Here is a 17,405-nt window from a genome sequence, read left to right on the forward strand (position 1 = left end):
TACATGGTTGTTTTGAAAAGTGAGATATGAGGGGGATGTTGTAATTTGAGATTAAAGTGATGACTGATTGCCTTGAATAGCTTAGATTCTCCTAATTAAGCATTGTTTTTACCTTTGTGGTGTTTTGTTGCGTAAGGACATGCAAACGTTCTAAGTTGAGGGTGTTGATGTGTTATAGAAATATAGCACTTTTGATGCTAAAAATGAGGAAAATATGCAAGTTTCTGAGGTTATTTTGTTAGATACGATGCATTTTGGGTGTGTTTTGTAGGAAATCATTTTTTGTATGCTAAGTTCGTGAAAAAGGTGAAAAAGGTGTTTTTAGCTACTTTTTGGAGCAATTATGGATGTTCGGGACACTTTTTGACTTGTTCATGATCAATGCATGATTAAGAGTCAAAGAAGGACTGAAAAGTTGACTCCCGGCACTTACTAAGTCAACGTATGGACCAAAAGTAGGCAAAGCAAGTTCCAGAAAATCAAAATTCCGAGAGCTAACTTGCAGGATTTTTTCATTCGGTACCTGTGCCCTGTACCTGTGCTCACCCTACTAACCGTTGGTACTACCTGCACCCAAGATCAGGAGCAAGTACAGACCATATGTGGCCACAGACCCTGTTTTCTTCTATTTCATTCAGGCTTTGGTTTTAGGGTTTTCTCATGTACTATAAATACCTTTTATGTGTTTTTAGTAGGAGTCACGCACTTTTAAATTTGATTTTGATCTTGGGATTCTCTTGTATTGACTTCAGTTGATTAATTCAGTTTCGGTGTTGGGCTTTTATAATTCTTATCATTGTGATCATCTATGCTTTCAATTATGAATGTTATTGATTTCTTCACAAGTATGAGCGGCTAAGAACCCATGCTAGGGTTGTGTAAACCCTGGAAGATTAACGAAGTAGGGGAAGTATTGTTATTGTTCTGAACTGATACCATGCATGTATTGCTTTATCTTTATTATAATATTTTTCTTAATGGGTGCACACATTAGGATCCTGCCAAGATATTGCTACTTACTCCAAAAGAGGAGTAATGATTAGAAAAAGATAAAGACAACGGCAATTTGGAGTTTAACTGATGATCCACGCTTCTAGGTTCTATCGAAGTAAGATGATTAGATTTCATCTAATAACTAGATACTCAAAAGGTAATAGTTAACTAGGATCAAGATAAGGGTTAGTAAGGCGACATCCTGAGACTCAAAAGGTAAAAGGTGAAATCCTTCTGCTCGTCCAAAAGACTGTAGAAGGTACATAACTTACCGATTTTGCATGCAAAGTATCAAGTTGTTTCAACAAAACACAATAGGCCGACGGAATTGAGAATCCAGGGGGAACACCATCTTGGTGTTCACCTATGATTGCTTATAACCAAAGTTGATATAATTACTTGCCCGAGATTACTACATAAAATCCCCCTTTTACTTTTCTAGTTCTGCCCACTGACTGCTGAGATCCATGACTCCACGTGTTCCCTTGGGATTCGACCCCAAACTTTATTGGATTACTATATTTTGACAACGACTGTATCATCTTCTAAGAGGAGGTGTAGTTAGGATGTCATTATAGGGCCTTAAATAGACGATTATAGAAGAGAGACCTATCATCACTAATAATAGCATGTGGAGTGCCAAATTAAGAAAAAATATTCTTTTTCAAAATGCAGTGATACTTATACCCTTATTATTGGGAAGCACAACTGCCTCCACCCAATTACAAACATAGTCAACCACCACAAGAATATACTTCATCCCATAGGAGCTCACAAACGGATCCATAAAATCAATTCCCTATAGGGGTGGGCATGGTGTGGTACTGTACGATATTTCAAAACTTTGGTACGGTAATTTTCATATCGGTTTTTAAAAATATTATACCATTACCATACCATATTAATTCCGCATAGTTTGGTATTTTGCTGAATGATAATCGGTAACCATGGTTTGTTTAACTTTGACAATATATACTCGTATGCTAGAGTATTATTACTTCGAATTTTCAAAAGCATGTCTTAATTGTATCATGAAAATGCATTACACATGTAGAAATATTGAAAATTAAGTACAAATAATTCCTTTTATTAGCAAATTACACCAAAAAGACATTTCAATCAAGATAGAGTAGCGAAAGATTCAAAGTCTAAACATTTTTATGCTAATACTAAGTATTTTTTTTGTGTATATATATATATATATATAAAATTACTTATGTAACTATATATACTTCGGCATGGTATTTGATATTTTGGTATGTCATTTGTAAATACCGTATACCATACCATATGCAAAACAAAATTAAAATGTATACCATATATAACATAATACCAAAAACTACGGTATCAAAAAATTTAATTCGGTATGGTAATTCGGTATATACCATACCATGCTCACCCCTAATTCCCTACACATCAAACAACTCTAACTCTAAGATAGGTGTCATGGGGAGTTTATGTTTCTGGGAAATATTACCTAACCGCTGACACTGATCACAGGCTTGAGAAAATAGGATTGGAATGTGAGGTTTGTAAGAACTCAGAAATCATTCCATAGGATTCAAATATTACATAGGAATCACAATCTTTCCATTATAGCATTGATGGAACCTTTTCAAGGTATTAATCAAATTCAAAAGTATAAAAGAAAGTTGGGAATACCATATGTTAACTACAACCAGAATGGGAATATATGGATTTTCTTTATCTAAGTGTAGCAAAGCAAGCTTTGGTGATATTTTTAAATAGTTGCAAATTAGGAGGAAATTGTTAAATTAAAGAAGAGGTTTTTGAAGAAAATCCTACTATAGAGAATAGAATGGTGCTTCATAGAGCTCAAAAAGAATTGAAGAGATATATTCATTTTGAAAAAGAATTTTGGAAGCAGAAAGTTGGGTTTTAATGGTTCTCCGAAAGGGAAAGGAACACAAAATTTTTTTATAGTTTGGTCAAAGAAAGAAGAAAGAGGTTAAATATTCAAAAAATTAAAGGAGTAGATGTATAATTGATTAAAGAGGCTGATATGGAAGCAAATAAAGTTGTTGCTTTCTTTCAAGAACGATTTTCTAGATGAAGCAATGATGCAAAATTGTCTTGGCTGGAACACATCACAAAATTGGTAGTTGATAAGGTAAATAATATTATCAATGCACATCCCATATTAGAAGTAAAATTAGTCATCTTTGAATTGAATGGTAAAAGTACATATGGGATAGATCATTTACAGGGCTATTTTTCATAAATGTTGGGACATAGTTGGAATGGATATATGTAAAGTGGTTACTGCCTTCTTTGAAGGTTATACACTCCCCAAATCTATTACTCATACTAATTTGGTTCATTTACCAAAAAGGATATTATTCAATTCATTTCTGATATGAGTCTATTTAGTTTGAGTAATTTCTTAAATAAAGCTATTTCTATGGTATGACATGATAGACTTGAAGGGATCTTGCACTTGCTTATATCTAAAAATCAATCTGGATTTTATAAGGGGAGAAGTATTACTAAAAATATTCTTTTGGCTCAAGAAATCATATCAGATATCAGGCTTAGAGGAAAACCTTCTAATGTGGTGATTAAACTAGACATGGCAAAAGCCTATGATAAATTGGAATAGAAGTTTTTAATAAAGGTTTTGGAGAAAATGGATTTTGATTCTAAAGTGGTGGATAAAATTTAGAGACTGGTAGCTTATAATTGGTATTATGTGCTCATAAATGGTCAGGCTCATGGTTTTTTCCATTCAACTAAAGTAAAGCAAAGGGATCCCCTGTCTTATGCTTTATTCATATTGGCTTCAAAAGTTCTTTTTAGATCTTTGAACTCATTGTTTAATAATCCAGGTTATAGATGTTATGGGATTCTTAAGTGGAGTGAAAATATTAACTATTTGGCTTATGCAAATGATACTATTATTTTTGCTTCTACTGACAGAACTTCTTTGCAGATGATTATGAATATTCAGAGGTATTATGAAAACCAATCTGGTCAACTAATCAATAAGGAAAAAAGTTTCTCCTATGTTTATCATAAAACAGGCCATTCAGATATCAGGACAGTTAAGGAAGTTATTGGTTTTGCTAAAGAAAGTTCCTTTTAATCTATCCTAAGAAGTATAGAGAAAAGAAGAAGGATCTGCATATGGTGTTTATTGATTTAGAAAAGGCGCATGATAAAGTCCCTAGAGAGGTTCTTTAGAGATGCTTGGAAGTGAGGAGGGTTCCAGTGGCGTATATTCGCTCGATTAGGGACATGTAAGAGGGGTTGAAAACTCAGGCAAGGACTGTGGAAAGGGATTTTGATCATTTTCTAGTCTTAACAGGGTTGCACCAGGGATCTACTCTCAGTTCATTTTTATTAGCCTTGGTGATGGATGTGTTGACATGGAGTATTCAAAGTGAGGTGCCTTGGTGTATGCTTTTTGCGGGTGATATAGTTTTAATTGATGAGTCACGACGAGGTTTTAATGATAAGTTGGAGGTTTGGAGGCAAACTCTGGAAGCTAAAGGATTCAGGTTGAGTAGGACCAAGACGGAGCATTTGGAGTGCAAGTTTAGTGACCGAGGCAAGAGGACGGGGTGGAAGTGAAGTTGGAGTCTTAGGTGGTTTGTAAGAGGGATAGTTTTAAGTACCTTAGGTCTATGATTCAGGGAAATGAAGAAATTAACGAGAATGTCTCTCACCGTATTAGGGTAGGTTAGTTGAAATGGAGGCTCGCCTCGGGTATTTTTTGCAACAAGAAAGTGCCTCCCAAGCTTAAATAAAAATTCTATAAAGCTGCAGTCCAGCCGGCTATATTGTTGGAGTGAAGTGTTGGCCTGTTAAGAATTCTCACGTCTAAAAGTTGAAGGTGACAGAAATGAAGATCTGGCATTGGCTGTGTGGACTCACGAAGGCTGGCAGGGTTAGGAATGAGATTATTCGAGAGAAGGTGAGAGTGGCATTGGTGTAGGATAAGTTACGAAAAGTGAGATTCAGATGGTTTGGTCATGTGATGAGAAGGGGCATGGATGTCCCAGTTCGTAGGTTTGGGAGGTTAGCCTTGGATGGTTTCAAGTGGGGTAGGGGTAGACCAAAGAAATACTGGAGAGGAGTGATTAGACAGGACTTAGAGAAGTTACGGCTCACTAAGGACACGACCCTTGATATGAAGGCTTAGAGAAAGAATATTAGAAGAGAGGGCTAAGGTGTATGGTCAAGTCTTAGGCTGTAGTTAGGAGAGTTTGGTATAGCTTGGTTGGTAATGCTAGGGTTGGGGGGAAGCGGTGTCCTTTGTTGGTTAATGTACTTTATTTTTGTGGTAGTTGTATCTCTGTGATTTTTATCATATTGTATGCTTGTGACTTTTGTCTATGGTCCTTTGTCTTGAGCCGAAGGTCTATCAGAAATAGCCTCTCTACTTCTTCAGGGGTAGTGGTATGGATTGCGTACATTTTACTCTCCCCAGACCCCACTATGTGGGAATATACTGGGTTTGTTATTATTATTGTGGATGTCCTATAGTCATGTAAATAAGAAAAAGGTTCATTTTTCTAAACTTATAAAGAAAATGCAGAATAAGCTCCAAGCATGAAAAGGGAAGATGCTATCATTTGGGGGGAAGGCAGTACTAATTCAGAGTGTGCTTTGTAGTATTCCAATCTACTTACTGTCTACCATCATACCTCTTATGTGTTCATAGTAATTTGTATAAGTTGTTTGCAAGATTCTTATGGAATTTTAAGGAGGTTGGGAAAAACAGGCATTGGTGGCTTGGAATGATATTTGTAAGCCAAAGGAAGAAGGAGGTTTAGGATTTATATCCCTTTTTGATATATTTAAGGCCCTCTTTGCTAAACTGTGGTGGATATTCAGAACTCAGAAAACTTTATGGACCAATTTTATGTTTAATAAATATTGTAAGAAAGTAAGACCACAGGTGGTGGAATGGAGAGGTGGGTATTAATTTGGAAGAGTATGCTTGAATCTAGAGATACATTTGATCAGGAATTATGGTGGGAACCCAAATGTGGTCATTCCGATGTATGGTTTGATAACTGGATACAACTTGGTGCTTTTCACTATTAAATCCATTGATAGACCGAAGAATTATCAAATTAAAGAGGTGAATCAATTATGTAATTTGGATGGCTGAATGTTGAAATGATGCAACAAAATTTTGGTGAAGTGGCTTCTGAACATGTTGTTCATAATATCAATTGTGTTATAGAATTAAACATATTGTCCATAATATCAATTGTGTTACAAAATCAAATACTTAGGATAAGGCTTGATGGATGTTACAACTTCTGGGAAAGTTTCTCTAAAATCTGCATGGGAGAATATAAGGAAGAAGAATGATATTATTCAAAACATCAAAGAATTATGGATAAAAGGAATACCTTTTAAGGTATCTTTGTTATTGTGGAGGTTGTGGGAGAAGAGAATTCCTATTGAGAGGTGCTTATCAGTAATAAAATTTTTGATAATGTGTTATGTTGTTGTTGTAAAAGTGATGTTCAAGAAACAATTGAACACCTATTCATGCAATGTTGATTCTTAAAAGAATTGTGGAAATATTTTTCTTTAATTGCTGGAATTAAAAGCCCTTTCCTACATATTAAAGACAGTGTCCTCAAATAGTGGATTGTCAATAAAAGTTCAAAAATCGGACCTATTTTTAAGGTTGTGCCTTTGTTTATACTATGACAGATCTAGAAAAGAAGAAATTGTGTTAAACCTGGAGGTAAAATGTCATATTATAGCGTGAAGATAGAAATCACCAAGAACATGGTTTGTCTAGCCAAGGTTTTGTTTTCATGGCTAAAAAATATACCTGATTCATGGGTGGAATTGGTAGGATTTTTATCTGCATACAGGTCTATACTAAGAAGCACAGTAGTTAACTGGAAACTTCCTAACTATGCACAGTATAAATGTAAATCTGATGGAGCTGTTAAGGGCAATCCAGGCCCTAGTTCAATAACCTTTTGCATTCGAAATCATCAAGGGGACTTAATTGTGGCTGAAACTAGAAGAATTATTGGTACAACGAATCTGATAGCTGAAATAGTGGTATTAAGGTTGGGTTTAGAACATTGTGTTAAATGGCATTTGTTACCGGTGATTTTGGAAACAAATTCATTATCAATTCAGAAGTTCCTAACTAGACAACGGGATACACCTTAGTGCATTTCTACATAGATAAAGAAGATTTTTGAACTAATGAAAAGAAGGGAGATGGAGGTTGAACACACATTCAGAGAAGGAAATCAAATAGCAGATTTTTTAGCTAATTATGTTTTATCTTTTGCAGGTTTAGATGTTATAACCTTTTCTAATTTTAAACAGTTACCAGGTGAAGTTAGGGTTATATTGAATATGGATAAATCTCAAATCCCCAATTTAAGACTGAAGAAGTTGTACGATGAGGATTTCATGGTTGACTAATTGATCAAAAAGAGGGATAAATAGATTCAAAAGTTACATAGAGACACACAGATTCCCAATTAAGGTTTAGTTGAGGCAATCCGATGAAAATCCAAGCACAACATCAGTGATTCATACAGCATAATTCACACAGAAAAATGAAATAAAAATATATATTTCAACAAGTGTACATGCATAAAATATCAACACTCTACATGCACAGAGGAGAAAATAGAATTCAACAAGCATTTTAACAAATCAAGGCATTTTAAGGTTCAAAACTTACAGGAGCTAAATATCAAAGATTAATACAAATTTACTCATTTAGACAGTGGTATCAACTTTAATGAAAGCTCAATCTGTCAAAAGGGTAAAATGAATGAGGAATTGATATTTTCTTCTGAGTAAGTCATCGTATCAATAGAAAAGACACTTATCTGGTTAGAGAAGCTCAAATTGATTGGTAAGTGAGTTAAAGAAGTCTTCAATTGGGTCGATTTCATTATGTTCGTGAGATTTTGGAATGTCTATAGTGAAATTAACCAAAAACTCATCTTCTTTCATTGATTCTCAGCTACAATAACATGATAAACTCTTCAATCAGCCGCTGCACTTGATTTAAAAGCCATATTGACACACATGGAGGCTCTGATGAAAAAGGTTAATCCAATTTGCTACAAGTTTTTACTTTCCTATTTTATTTTCTTTGTTTTTGTTTTCGAGTTTCTAGAGTTCTCTTAGGGTAGATTTTTGTTGGATGGGCTATACTTGATTTGGGTATATAAGCCCAAGCCAAAATTGTGTACATATTTTATATTTTTATAATAAAAGGACTTTTGGCCATTCAAATTTAAAAAAAGTTGGATAATAATACCCACACTGCAGAATCTTGTGGGTTTTATGGGTACCACCATGATGACCCCCAACTGGTGATGAATGACAAGCCTCAAGAATGCTCATCATTTCCACCTCAGGAATACATCTTTAAATAACTCCATCCACACAAATCCGAAAGAGATAACCTGATAAACTCTTAATGTTGTATGATTAGTGTGAACTATGACTTCGATCCCTATTAAATAGGACCGAAATTTCTCAGAAGCAAAAACCATCGCAAGTAACTCCTGCTCAGTGACTGTATATTTTTTCTGTGTGGGGATTAATTTTTTCTACGTCATTGGCCTAGGACAAATCCCAAGGCCACGTCACTAGGATTGTATATCACCTCAACCGACAAGGACCAGTCAAGAGAAACAATAATAGGAGTCGAGATCAACCACTCCTTAAGGTACTCAAATGCCTGGAGATATACATCATCAAACACAAAATTCACATACTTCTCTAAAAGATTGCATAATGGATTAGCAATTTTAGAGAAGTCCTTGATAAATCTCTTATAAAACCCAGCATATCCCAAGAAACTTTTGATACCTTTGACTAAAACTGGAGGAAGTAATTTTTCAATCACCTCAATCTTTGCCCTATCAACCTCAATACCTCTTTTTGAAATCTTGTGTTTGAAAACAATCCCTTTCTTCACCATAAAGTGGCACGTTCCTAATTTAAAACCAGGTTGCACTCCTCACATCTCTGAAGTGCATTGGCCAAATGGGCCAGACAATCATCAAAAGAGTCCCTAACACTCAAAAAGTCATCTATGAAGACCTATATAGTATCTACCATATCAAAAAATATCGATATCATACAGCACTAAAAGGTTGCAGGAGTCCAAACGACATCCTCTTGAATGCAAAAGTACCATATGGGCAAGTAAAAATAGTCTTTTCTTAGTCTTCGGAGGCAGTGAAAGTCTATTGTACCCCGAATAATAATTAAGAAAATAGTACCAACCCCTGCCTGCGAGTCTATCTAGCATTTGATCTATTAACAGCATAAGAAAATGGTCCTTCTTTGTCCAAGTGTTCAACTTTTAGTAGTCCATGTATACTCTCTATCCAATAACTGATCTCTTGGACACTAACTCATTTTTTTCATTTGGGACCACCATGATCCTACCCTCTTTAGGTACACACTGAACTAGGCTAACCCACTTGCTAGCTGCAATAGGGTAAATCACACCCACATCTAACCATTTTATGATCTTTTTCTTCATCACCTCTTGCATAGGTAGATTCAAACAATGCTAAGGTTCAATGTTGGGAACACAATTCAGTTCAAGCTGAATTGTATGAGTACAAATCCTAGGTGGAATCCCCATAATGTCTGTGATAGTTCATCTATTAGCCCTCTTATATCTCTATAAAACTGAAATCAATGAGTCAACTTATGAATCTAATAAATCAGTAGCAATAATGACCGACAAGGTATTGTCAATCCCCAAAAATATATATCATAAGTGAGAGGGCCTTTAATTCCAAGATCGATGGCTCCTCAATAGATGGTCACATTGTTGGAGTAGCCCTCTTTAAGTCAAGATCCAACTTCTTTAGAGCATAAGAATAAGAACCACTACCATACAGTGCACTCACCATCCCATCATAGCCATCGATACCATCACTATTGAAGTTCATAATAACCGTTGCTAGTGCCTCAACCCTAAATCTCTCCTCAATAGGGACAGTGAACGCATCATCATCAATAGTGTCTATCATAGACACCACCCACATATCATTCAGTTGTAACATGATTGACACATATTAAGTCACCTATTTATCATTGACTCTAAACTTTATCTACCTTATCTCTATATCAACCAATGCCCTACCCATAGCTAGAAAGGAGCTTTCTAAGATAGTATGGACTTTAAAGTCCACCTCACAATCAAGGATCACAAAATCAGCTGGAAATATGAAGGATACCATATTACCAACACATCACATAATATTCTAATCAATTTTTTCACTGTGCGGTCGGCCATAAATAACCTCATAGATGTCGTTTGGGTGCCCCCAAACCCAACTCCTTATACACCACTAATGGCATCAGATTGATATTAGCTCTCAAATCATATAAGCTCAAGAGAAGTTAAAGGACCCAATAGTACATGGAACAATAAAGGCTTCAGGGACTGCCTTCTTCTCTACTAAAGATTGAGAAGTAATAGCACTATAGTAGTGCATATTATCAGTGGGCTCAAAAGTCACCATCCACTTCTTAGTAACTAAATCCTTTATAAACTTTGTGTGGCCTGGCATTTTCTCCAATGCTTTCACAAGAGAAATATTAATAGACAGTTTCTTCAACATCGACATAAACTTCTGATACTTTTATTTCTCTTGCTTCTTCTTCAATCTCTGAGAAAAAGATTGAGGAGGTCATAGAATAATCTTCAATATAGACACAACTTTCTTACCCTTTCCTTAATCCTTTTCAACTCTCCTATCAACATCCGTCAATTTTTGTGATGACTCATCACTAGTCACCAACTTCTTAGATTCTGCTTTGGCTGCTCCATCAATATCAGCAACATCATCCTGAACATCATCAACTACAAGCATAGCAAGATCAATGGTAGCCTTACCATTTCGATTAGTGATGGCTAAATAATGATTATCATTCTTTGGATTCTGCACAGTATTACTTAAAAGAGTTCCTGATTGACGTTTATTCAAGGTCACCAACCTTTGACCAAATTACTGCTCAAGTTGCTTGATAGCAGTAGCATGCGATTCCACTTTATGGCCCAAATCTGAAATATATGTGTTAATCTCCTTAAGGCAATTTTCCTGGTATTCTGACCCCTTTACAAGTTTAGTGAGCAACACCTCCATCTTTGACTAAGTGTCATGATTCTTCAGTGGAACATATGCACCACTCTTCTCCTTATAATTATCCTTACACCTCTAGGCACCATTTTTCTCTCTATTCTGATCCCTATATCTGTCCTCATAATAATTCCAACCTTGATTCCTTTTCCTCAAGTTCCAAGTGTATTGAACCGACCCTTGGCCCTTATCTTGGAAACCTACCAACTCTCCATCTAGATACTTCGCCTCTTCTTCAATATTAAAATCATATGGCTTAGGTGTTTTACCTTGTGCACCCATAGTATTTACCTTTTCAGAATTCATAGTTGAGAATTATTTAGTCAGCAACCCAATCTTCGTCCTCACTTACGTAACTTCTTGAGCCACAGTATTATCTATAATTCTCTACTCGCTAGAAGCACCAATAACATAAGTGTCATCACCTTTTTTTGCCTCCCGAGTATACCACCCTCACTTGATAAGAGAAATCTGATCTAAGATTTTCGATGTTGTTTCCCAATGCAGGCTCATAAATGCTCCACACGTAATAGTGTTCACCGTATCTTTGTAACTGGTATTCAGGGCACGGTAGAAAATTTCCAGTAAATTTCTCCCTAAAATTTTGTGATTAGGCATCATCATTAACTTCTTCTTAAACCAAAACCATGCCTCATACACTAGTTTAGAATACAATTGCCTGAAATTATATATCTCATCCTTCAATTGCAGTATTTTTGTAGAAAATAAGAATCAATCTAAGAACTGCTTGCACAACTTATTCTAAGTAGTAACGAACCCATGAGGTAGTTCCTCTAACTATAATATCGTTTCACCAATTAGAGAGAATGGGAACAACCTGAGTCTCAAAGCAACCTGACTCAACCGCAAGATATTATATAAAGTGCAAATTCCAATAAAATAAATAATGTTCATGTTTTCATCATTGTTTGGCAAACCCACAAACACACCCTTTAGATTTTGTAGTTGAAACATAGCACTTGTGATATTAAACTTCATCCCTTGGGTCAATTTGAGGGAATTGATAGCTCCTATCTCTATAGACTCATCATACCCCAGTTTATCCTCTGAATCATCATATGCTTGCACATACTGATAAGTTGGGGTGTGGATGCTCTATCTCTTCTAGCACTGTAGATTTCTACTCGATGATCAGCCTTATGACTCTGTCTATTCTCTAGAACTGCATGGTGGGTAGTTCATTATCCCTCCTTGTATTTACTTCTGCTAATAACCGCGCAGTGGTTTACACAGTTGTATCCTGAACACCATTCAAAGGTGGGGGAAGCAATTTAAGTAGACCATCTTGAAGCCCCTCATGATGAGCTTCATGATCGTATTCCGATAGCCTACAATTCTGTCGTAGGGTTATTTCAAGCTCTTAATCAAATGGGATAAAGGGATTACCTTGACTCCTAGTACTGGTCATACGCTCCCCAAGAAGAATAGAAAAAGAAAACCCAACAACCTCAACAAACTCTATCAATCAATCCATAATTGTATTCCCCAACAACGATGCCAAAATTTGATATCTTCCAAAACTATACCTCCTAGAAATATAAAATAATCGAAGTCAAATATAGTAATCCAATAGAGGTTGGGATTGAAATCACAGGGAATAAGTCAAATATTTCTCATGAATTTATTAAAGTAGCCAAAAAAAATAGGAAAAGTAAATAGGGGATTTTGTTGTGAAAATAGTAAAGTAGCAATAAGTGTTGATCGCTTTAGTTGAAATCAATCTGAGATAAATACTAGGATTGTGATCCTCCTGGATTTCTAAATCTGTGACTTATCATTCTTAATCTGACTAACTCAATGCAATGCATGTAGAATCTAACAAGATAGGTATCACCAACCATTTTGTGAATGCCTTGGTAAATTTTGCTATTCACTTTGTGAGTCTTAAAGTGGAGCCTTACTAACCCTTGTCTTTTATCCCAGTTCAACTATCTTTTTTTGGATGTCAAGTTGATTAGACGAGGGTTGGTATCCTCAAATTACTGTCGTAATCTTCTTTTCCCAATCTTGACCTCTCTTATGAAGATGATCTCGAATACAGGCAAGTCCTTAACTTCTGTAATAGTTAAGAAAGCATACAAACTGCAAAAGATCACAATACATGCACCTACACTAATTTAGAATGACCTAACACTTCATCTATTTCGTTATTCAGCCAGGGTTCCCACAATCCCAGTTGAGTGGTTCAGCCGTGCATAGTTGCAAGAAGATCTATGGAATTCAATAAAAAATCATTAAAAAATCTCACACTAATTAAAGAACAAAAACCAAATTCTCAAGTTAATAATCAACCAAGAAATCAGCAACAATGGATTCCAAGATCAAAAAGTCGAATCTTGAAATCAATATATATTTGTAAATATACAAAGTGCATAAACTAGTACAAAATATCAAAAGGGTATTTATAGATTACATAGAAATTCTAAAAATCCTAACCAACTCAAACAAGGAAAACTAGATTGTTGGTTACTTATAAACCTACTTACGAGCCATAAGTGGTACTTACGTCCCGTAGGTGGGTGTCATAAGTGACCTAAACTCTAAGAATTGCAGCATGCTCATACTTGTACCCACGATGGCACTTACGGGGCGTAAGTGGGACTTATGGCCCGTAACTAGCCTCCTCATCACTGTCAGAAAATATCTTCAAACTTCAAAGCTTCTGATCTTCAAATTTTGACACCCACGATGGTACTTACAGCAGCGTAAGTGACACTTACTCCTCGTAAGTAGTCCTCCATTAAAATCAGACAGAAACTCAACTTCAGGGTCTCTGGACTTGCAATCTTTGAGACCAACGAGGCCACTTATAATGGTCGTAAGTAGTACCTACACCATGTAGTAGGCTCGTAGGTGGGGTTTCCTGCACAACTTTAACTCTTTTTTTGCGTTTAAGCTCCAACACCTAATTTCCTGCAACATGAACACAAAAATACATCATATCAACTAAAACGGACCTAAGTACTTGCATATTTTTTGGTTTTAAGCATCAAACGTGCCATGAAATCATGGCACATCAAAACATCAATGGAATCTACAATTGAAATCAATAGCATATAAACTTTATGATAGAGATAAAAGAGGATATTGTTTGATGGGCTTCAGGTTGACGTGTAATAGTGAGAGGTTACTCTTAAAGCAATTGTTAGAGGTTTGTTTTTAACTTTTCACTTTAATTCATTCTTTTTGTGAAAAAACATAATGACATAAAAACACGAAATATTAATTAAATATGCAATATTGATCGCACTTATAATATTCAATAAGTAGACTTGTTTCAAATATAAAATTTTATGTTAAAGTTATATGAATTACTAATATCTTATCTAAATTTAGGAACTTAGTTACACTAAAAATTTTCTAATGTAATTTATGTTGGATAAACTTTGTATTGATCACATATAATGAAGATTTTTGTTTTTACAAATTGTTTTTTTTCTTTACAACATATTCTTTTAAAGGATTGGAGGTAATCGAATTGAAGACATTTTATTTATGAACCTTTACCATTATTTTGGGAAAATAATTTAGGCATAAAAGTAATTATTTAATGACACATATTTATGTTCTCTTCTTTTACTATCTATTTTGCATTCAACAAGGAATAAACTGAGATAGATATAAAATATGTGTATATTCCACCATTCTTATTGTTGTTGTTGTTCTTTCTAAATTAAAATTCACAAACTTCACCATCATAATAGTAAAAAATATATTTTGACAAAGATTAAAATAATAACAGAGAGAGGGAGATCTAACACTCAAGGTGAGTTTATGCAAGTCGAAAGAAACTGAATGAAGTGTTTTTCATTATTGATGTTGCTAGGTAAGAATCTATATTTTCATATATGACCTTGGAAAATCTAATATTGTGTAGCCATAAACTTTTGATTTGGAATTGTGACTGGGATATGTAATAAGTCATATGTGTGTGTTCACTGGCTTTCTAACTTATACCTAGATCTAAAATATTTTATAGTTGATGACACCAATTAGTTGATGGTTAAGAGTCAAAAATTGTGCTTGCCTTCCTCCCTAATATATCAATTATTTTGTTAGTAATAGATCTTGTAGTTTAGTTCATGATACCATGTGTTAAAAGTGTGAAGAAGAAAACAAGAGAAGACAAGGCCATCTCACTTTTCTTTTTTACCTATTCAGGGAAGTGTGCTCCTGGAATAGTATTTTGCGTTGATATTGTTTTTTTGGCTACTATTGGCACATATGTAAATATATATATATATATATATATATATATATATAGTAGTTATAGGCAAATTATTATTTTGGTAGAAAATAAAGAGGTTAGGATGTAAATCATTAAAAAAATAGAGTCACAAGAAAAAAACATACATTAGGGGTGCAAAATACAACGGACTCAATTTATTATATTGGATTTTGGTGTATTTGTGTTTAGATTTCATTTTACTGTCTTTTAGGGATTAATAAATAAGAAGTAGTGAGCCAATAGCTCAGCAAACCAATGAACTTCTTTAAGATTTAGCGACACCAAAATGCAGCACTTGATTCTTATTGACGAGTTGGCAAGACTTAAAACTAGTATTCAAACATCTGAAGCTGGCGTGGAAGTGAAGATTGATACACAAGTCATTTAGAATAGAAGAAATTTCAAGTATCATGGGTCTATTATTCAAGAAAATATGGATACAAGACATGACACAACTTCAGCTTAGTAAGGACGTGTGCTTTAAAAGGAAGTTATGTAGGGTACAAACTAGGGTAGGATGTTAATTAGGTAATTGAGGGTTATCACACGGTCTTCTTTGCTGTTAGTCACATACTATGAGCTGTATTTTTCTTATAGTTTCTTTTCTTTTAAGTTTGGTTATTAGTTGTGACTTTTACACTTTGATTTTCATGGAACTCCATTACGACTACTATTTAGGAGGATTTGACATGTTGTCTATGGTATTGGTCATGATTATCTTCATTTCTATTATTTATTTCCTTATAGTGCTTTGGCATGTATTTTGTTTGAGTTGAGGTTCTATCGAAAATAGTTTCTCTACCTCTATGGTAATGGTACGGTACATACTCTACCCTCTTAGACTCTACTTTGTTGGATTACATTGGGTATGTTATTGTTGTTATTCGTATATTTTACTATAATTTATTCATTTGGATAACAAAGCATATATTATTATTATTATTATTATTATTATTATTATTATTATTATTATTACTAATAAACGCTTGATACACGTTCACTAAACTAGTTATAAGATGAGTATGAATTGTATTTGAAAAATTAAAGATAAGGAACAATAAATTGATCTTCTTTTAACAAATAGATATTATATTTGAAACTGAAATTGAATTTGAATGAAATTTAAATTAGAATGGAGTTCTATTTTCTTAATATCTCTTGTGTATACTCCTATAGTGATATATAACGTTAAGCTTCCTTCTTCCTTTCTTTTTATTTTTTTGGTTATTGTTATTGATCATTAGCTTTATTCATGAATTTAATCACTACACTCTTCATATTCTTCATTATTTAAAAAAGAAAAATAATGTATTTTGATTTAACATTTCTATTTTTATATGCGGATGATGATGTTTAACAACTATGTTTTTAATTATATCCAAGTCTGAATCCAAGTGAGTGATGTTTTTTATTCTGATTTTGTAAAAGTAAAATATATCTAATTTTAATACATATGATAGGCTAAGTAATTGTTATTTTAAGTAAACTTTGATTATGATTCAAGTCCGAATGGTGATTGAGGAACATGATGAAGGATTATTGTCAAATAACTTTAAGAATTTGTGCTTAGGAGCAATATTTGTATTCTTGGCAAAGCAGAACCTACTGTTTCCTCACAATCTTTTGTCAATGGCTAGCCTATAGTATTCCTAATGTCTAACTTCTATCCAAAAAATATTACCTTCCTTACTGAAAATAAAACTTATTAATGATTTTTTTTTAAATTTTTTGTACCTATTTATTAGTGAAAAACGGAGCTAACATACTTATTTATGTACCACTTTTAAGTCTTGATAATTGTAGGGAAGAAAACATCAATTACAAATGAAAAAAAAAACCGTAATTAAAGTTGAAAAATTCTAGACAGTTCTTGATGATCTAGGTTTACATGTGTCTAATGTCATCTCTTTGGTAAAAGATATAAGATGCATTTCAGTGATGCAAAAACTTTTTCAAATGTATTACTTCTTTTACTTTATTTAATTTTTTAATGTGTGAGTTGAATAATTGAAGGAAATTCAAAATAA

This window comes from Capsicum annuum, chromosome 12 (genome assembly GCF_002878395.1).
Source record: "Capsicum annuum cultivar UCD-10X-F1 chromosome 12, UCD10Xv1.1, whole genome shotgun sequence".
Lineage (NCBI taxonomy): Eukaryota > Viridiplantae > Streptophyta > Magnoliopsida > Solanales > Solanaceae > Capsicum > Capsicum annuum.